Raw genomic sequence first — 6,821 nt, forward strand, 5'->3', positions numbered from 1 at the left:
TGGAGATGTACCATGTTATTGTTGTTCACACAGTTGTTTTCTGACTAAAATCACGCTGTGACTCAGAAGGACAATCTCCTCGAGACTGAAAGACGGCAGCTGCCGTTTTTCGCTCGTTCTCTCAGTCTCTTTGAGTTGTGAAAGAAGAGTGCAATCTGTTTCAGTGATTACTGGCTGACTCACAACAAGCGCTGAAGTGCTGGTGGTGTCTTACCTCCGTTTTACAGGAGCCATTTCTCTTGTGGCATCTTTCAACAAAATAAAAAGAAACACTTCTGAGTCAGCCCTGGTCTTTTTTGTGACTTTTTGTCTATTACAGTACATAAAGATAGCAGTGAAATACTCAACTAATCTCCCCGCCATGAAACTGCTTGATAATGTTTACATGAGCTGCAGGAATGAGGTGCCTTATGGGCCGATAAAATGCTTGTGAAACCCCCTGTCATGTCAGTGAAATGGCAAACTGTGTCTCCATTCTCATGCGCATAAGAAGCCCTAGTGTATGAATTTATATATAGCTAAAATCACTTGCCTGTATTTTGACAGCCTTCTGATCAAACACATCATGCTGACATCTTAGAACAGTTTCTTCCTTAGAAAATAACTCCAACTGCTACTATTGAACCAGGTACAGCGGGTTTGATGTGTTCCACCTTAAGAAAACAACAGATATTTCAATTCAGAAAAACAACTGTTCTCATTTCTTCAGAGAAAGTCTCAGGTCCATGTAGAAAAAGTCACTTGTCATGCTTTTGGACCACATATTCTAATTCACTGAGTGGATGTGAGGCTGGAAAATGTGTCATTTACATATTCATTTGCATGTCACAGTAGATCTGCTTCAGTGTGATTTTGTTAGGCTGCAGTGTCTCTGGTGTCCCTGCATACATTGTTAAATGTGAATGTCACCGCCTGTTGGAAGGATCATCGCAAAATGTGTTTCAGCATTGGCTCACTTCAGGAGCAATGTTGACCTGTTTATCCAGTTTATTGGTTTGTTGTTTTTTCATCCATCAGTAATTTTCAGTATTTACCCCCTTTAAAAAAATGTTGTCTTAACTTCCACATGGAGGTCGGAGGTCAAGCTCAGCCACAGAACAGCGCCCGGGGAGTTGGTATGGATTCAGTTTCATTGTCAAGGACACTTCAGCAGGGCAGTGCTTGTCTTGAATCAGGCTACATCCTGGGACATTGTCAGAATCAAAGTTTTAAGTTAAAGTAAGTTTTTAAGTTGTTTTTAAAGTTTTTTTAATCCTTTCACTGTTTTTTTGCCCAGTATGTTTTGATAAATAATTAAAATTTGTGCTAAAACTTGTGTCATGTGTCATGTGTCACCAAGCTTGTACTGTAAATGCAGGTGCACTGAGAAGGAAGTCTGAGAAGCTGTAGAGGCATCAGCAATGTCTCCCAAAATGCAAAAGCGTATATGGTGTTAAAAGGGTAGCGTGGCTCCAGACAGGTGTTGGCGATTGGAGCAGAGGGAAAGTTTAGCAGTGAAGTTGTCTAGTGGCAGTAAATGTACGGTGCAGGTTATAGTTCCCTATTGAATAAACTCTGCAGCTCCTCAATACCCAAAAAGACCTTAAGTTAGAGTAACCGCCATCGCCTTCCATGTGAATGATGTTGGTCTTGTTAAAACGGCAACCTAGTTGCCACAGTAATGGACTCCTCCGACTGTTAACCATGCCCCCATTGAAAATGAATGTCAACCGTTAAAATGGAAGAAACACTGGCTGGAGTGGGGCTTTAAAGCTGGTGTGTCAGTTGTTCCAGTACTGTGAACACTCCTTAAATGATGCATTCTTGAGGATTAACCTTAAAAAAATAACTCAAATGTTTACAACATAAGAATATATAATATTACTAATAATGTTTGCATTAAACTAAAAGGTAAGATGAAATCTGCATTAATCAATATTTTATATATCAACACTGAAATATTATTTAACTTTATGCTGATGTATTAGCCGTTAAGTTAAGAAGTTGAACATGTGTCAAGCTTGTGTGTCTGTCAGCTTGTTCTGGAGCTCCTTTCGCCTTCTAGTAGCCAAAAATGAAAAATGCAGGTTTAAGTCACCTCAGCTACTGCACGTCATGGACTTGGTTGCACTAGCTACTTGTAAATATTTTGTGAGAATGGTTCTGTGTAAAGTCCCTCCTAAACTTTTGGAGATGACAGATATCCCACACAGAAACTGAGAAACAGCCATTTAATTTCTATGGAATTGGGAGCACGGCGGGAGAAAGTGTTAAAAGAGTGTTGGCAGGCATGAGGCTAGGTTTGAACTGGGAACGGCTGCTGCAGCCGGCTAAAGAACTACTGTGTTCTGACATGGTGTCCCGTTCATTCTATACAAGTTGCGTTCTGGGTGTACATGTGGAAAAGGTTCTTCAGACTTTCACATAATTGCACATATTAAAGTACTTCTCCAGCTGAGGTGGCTGACATGCCCTATTTTTGAATGGCATGACAATGATGTACAGATAAGTCTCTTTCATGGCTCTTATTGGCTCTTATTATGATGATATCCAGTGATGTAATTTTACTCTATTTGTGACAGTCAAATGTTTTCTGTCATTGATTGACAACCTTCTTTTTTCTTTGTAATAACTGTATGTAGGAAAGCTGCCATTCTGTCTATGGCCACTATGCCAAAATGCTATCCTTCAGGACTTCTACGTCCACAGATTCATTTTATTTTACACAATGAAATACATATTTCTCTGGAAGTTTAGAAAATGTCACAGTTGTCAGTTGTTAAAGCGACAAAGCTTTAAATGTAGATCCTGAATTGCCATGAGGTCTTACATGAGGGGGTGGATCTTTAGACTCCGTTATAATGACACTGCCCGACCCTTTTCATTCTACTAAAAAATCATTTCAGAAGAATTTGGACTGATTTGGAAGAATGCCTGTCTGTTTTATAATCATGCAAATGATGATAAGGAGCGGAAACAGTGAGCCCTGGAGATTAAAACAATTACTATTATTGTAAGAGACAGCAACAAATGAAATTGGAAAGCCTGCAGCTTTGAAGAGGTGACAGAAAAGAGGTTGGGAAAGACGGGAGGGAAGGAAGCCAAAGGCGAGCTGTTGAACCATCTCCATCAGGTTAAGTGCTTAAACTCTTGACAGTCTGATTGCAAATGAGGTCTGTGAGCTCCCATGAGCTGCGGTGTGACAAGCTGTCTCTCAGCAGACTCACACTGCTGCCCTGTGATCTGCTGATCACGAGGTTGGCAGATGTTGAACTTAAAGCAACAGCTCCCCCTTTAGAACACGGTCAGCGCCAAATTTCGTGTCACAAAGAATGTAGGAGGAAGCAAGGCCAATTAGTGTTGCATCTATTGAACTCCACCATCCAGATCTTCCCTGAGGGGGAATTTGGACTGTCTCCACTTTCTTCTCTCCCTCCTGGAACAGAGCAGACAGCCGTGGAGATCTGTACGCATACATCTTTATACTGACCGCACTGTGTGAGACGGACGGGAGGCTAAGTCTGGGAGCAGACTCTGAGTCTGCAGCCTTTTACTTATTGTGGGACTGGTTTTTGTGTTCAGATTCATCTTGGGAAGTAATGTGTGTTTTGCGTGTGTAGGATCCCTTAACACACATTAGGTGCCAGACCACAAAATTTAGAAATGTCATTACCTCAGGATTATGCTTTTCAAGTGCAGAGCTAAATGCGATACCCTAAGATTAAAGTAGCAAAGAAGGGATTCTTAATTTTTTTTAGAAAACAAAATTTTAAAATCACTTTCACATTAAAGTACAATAAACCCATAAATGAAGAATAATTCAAAATGAGCAAATATGCTGAGCATTTGTTTCGTAATACACTACACATATAAAAACTACAGTTAAGCATTCACTAAATTGTCATTGTTTTCATCCATAATGAGCCAAGGAAGACCCAAATGGATTATATATCCCACCAGCTGTAATTATCAAACCACCGTTTCAGCTCCTAATATCAGAGCAGTTCAGAGACATGAGCCGCTCCTCCTGAGATACTTGCTATGCCAGCGCTGCCTGCCCTCATATGTCCTCTTATACCCTCTGTCTTTGTGTCTCACTTCCTCTCTTCCTCTCTCTCGCTGCGGCTTAAAGCGGGGAAGGTTTTGTATCTCTCCGAACACCTCTCAAACATAATTCTCCCAAAGTGAGTTTGTTCTTTTGCTTTTCATTCGAGATTGAAATGTAGACACCTTGGCCCTGGATATCAGAATCTCATTCAAAGCTTCAGAGTAGAGTGTCCTTTTGGGAGATTGGTATTTATTCACTCCTGGCCCTCCGTAACACAAATGGATTTATCTGTCATTGCTGCCTATTCTATAAGTACGCTGCCTATGAAAAAGAGAACTTTTACCTCTTGCATGATAAATATAAGCCACTAATGTTATACCTGCAGATCAGTTCATTTGCTGCTGTTCACTGTTAGTGCAATGCAGGTTGCTGAGGAGAGGTAAAGATGATGATGTGTGCATGAATGTGTGACAGTGGTGTATAAAGTACTCATGTCCTTTTCTTTTGTAAAAGAAGAACAGTGTACGTAAAATTGCCCTCTTTCAAGTGAAGTACTGATTATATTAAGCCCTATTTTTGATGTATTAACAGCAGTTTTTACAGCAATAAACCCTCTCACAGCAAACATTTTGGCAAGTCGTAACGGCAAAAGGACAGGTGTAATGTAGCGGCTGCATTTAGGCGAGCTAGCTCCGAGGTTCTGGTATTGTGCAAACCTGCTCACTAGGTGACCCATCCATTAACACACACCTACAGTATCCATTATGCAGAATGGCCAGATTTATATTAATACTGCCCCATTTTGTTTTGTTATGACAATTCTGATGATATAAGTGAGTTCAAGCAACATTGTGTAGAAATTGGCATTCAGGCGGCATTTCAGGCATTTGCAACACCACTGTTGCAAATGAATGTTATGTGTTGAAAACTTGTATGTTGAAGTATTCATGTATGCAACGCTGTGATCCTACCCTCTCACTGAAGCTACATAGTGCAGAAACAGGTGATAGGGGGCAGAAAGGCTGAGAAGGAGACATCACTCAGACTATTACAAGACACTGAACCAGCAACATGATTTTGAAGCTGTTATTTTAAGGTAAAAAAAGTTACATAATGTTGCTTTAATGGCACATAAAATGGTTTGGCATCCTTTGTTTCATTGTATTTATTTTCATTATATGTTTTGTTTATTAAATCTCTACCTGCAACTGAACCTATTCTAGCCGTTAAATAAATGCTGTGGATTAAAAATAATCTTTTATCAGTCTCAGAATAAAAATACAGCACTTGAGTAAATACTGACTTTCCACGACTACTGTACAAAACAGGAAATCAAAACAGTTGTTGCCAACACACTTAAAATGACTAATTGCTGTCCCCAAAGCCCAGATGACTCTGCCATGGTATCTGTAGTATAATTGTTTATTTTTTCCCACACTGTGTTCTCATGATGCAGCGAGTTGCCAGCTACTAATCCACTTCATATGTGCAGACACTCATGAGGAGTCAGTATGCTACTTGCTCGCTCATGTTGCAGGTGAAAGCTCACAGCCAGAGTCAATGCTGAACCTGTCATGGAGCGCACGCCCCTTGTACAGGAGAGCCTTTGGCAAGTTGAAATGTCGGCCTTGGCTTTTCACTCCTGTGAGGTTCTCACCAGTCTTTCACTCATAGATATTTCATGGCTTGACTTCGAAACCTCATATTCTTTTGTTTGGCTTTGTTTTCTTTTTTTTCTGTGTGCCAGTGTGTGTTTAATTTTCAGGAGGTGAGGTGTGTTTGCTATGGGTCTGGGGTAAAGGAAAAGCTCTATCGTTGGAATTGAGTTTCTCACTTTGCAAGACATACAATTCACCAGGTATAAGCTTATTTCTCGAGTCACATGCTGATCACTTAATCAACTCAGCTGTTAAATGCACAATATCTAGCTACTGCAGTTTCAGGTCTGTAAATGGAAACAAAACAAGAGATGTTTGCAGAGTGTAGTGTAGTAGTGTCGGATGCAGAGCCAGGGGGAGAGAACTGAAAAACTGGGGAGCCGGAGTTGCTGGTGAGTGCTGAGTTTAGTGAGAGGCTGACCTGAATTCAAGTACACAGAAACTCACATCTTCGATGCACGTCGTTGCTTGCTACTTAGTGGCTAATGTAAAGTAAGTAATCGGGCTGTTTGGGGCAAATAAGCACACACAAGTAACACAAATACACACAAATGATCCCTTGGTCAAACTCACATGACAAATGTGAGGGGAAAATTTGCTTTACTGGTGGTGAGCAGACCAATAAACATGCTTCATTGATGATTAAAATCTGTATGAAATGTTCGGATGAGATAGATCCATGAGAACTTTTTTCAACGTCGTGTTCGCCAAAGCATGATACTCATTTCTGCCACCAGTTTCACGTTATTTCTCTTACAATAAGTTGTGCTAAGGTGACAGTGCACCAACTAGAATCTAGCTGGAAAACAATATTTCAAAAATCAGCTTTGCAGTTTTTTTGCGAAGAAGGAAATGGGTTCACCACATTTGTCAGACACATAATGCATTTTGGTGAAAACACTGAATGTAAATATAACTATTGTTTGTTTGTTGTTTACATGAAGATTTCCCAGGGCAATTTCAATGAAGTGTGAAAGAATATACGTTATGTGTTGAGGTCACCGACATCAATTTACCTGTTTTTATTTGTATTCTTAGGCTATCTGTTGTTGCCGCAGTGTTCATGTGTGAAATGAAAGGACGACACTACAGAATCCGACACAAAACAGAGCATCCTGCCTCCTTTGTACACTCGT

The sequence above is a fragment of the Pagrus pagrus genome (assembly GCF_965226575.1).
Source record: "Pagrus pagrus genome assembly, chromosome: 10".
Classification (NCBI taxonomy): Eukaryota; Metazoa; Chordata; class Actinopteri; order Spariformes; family Sparidae; genus Pagrus; species Pagrus pagrus.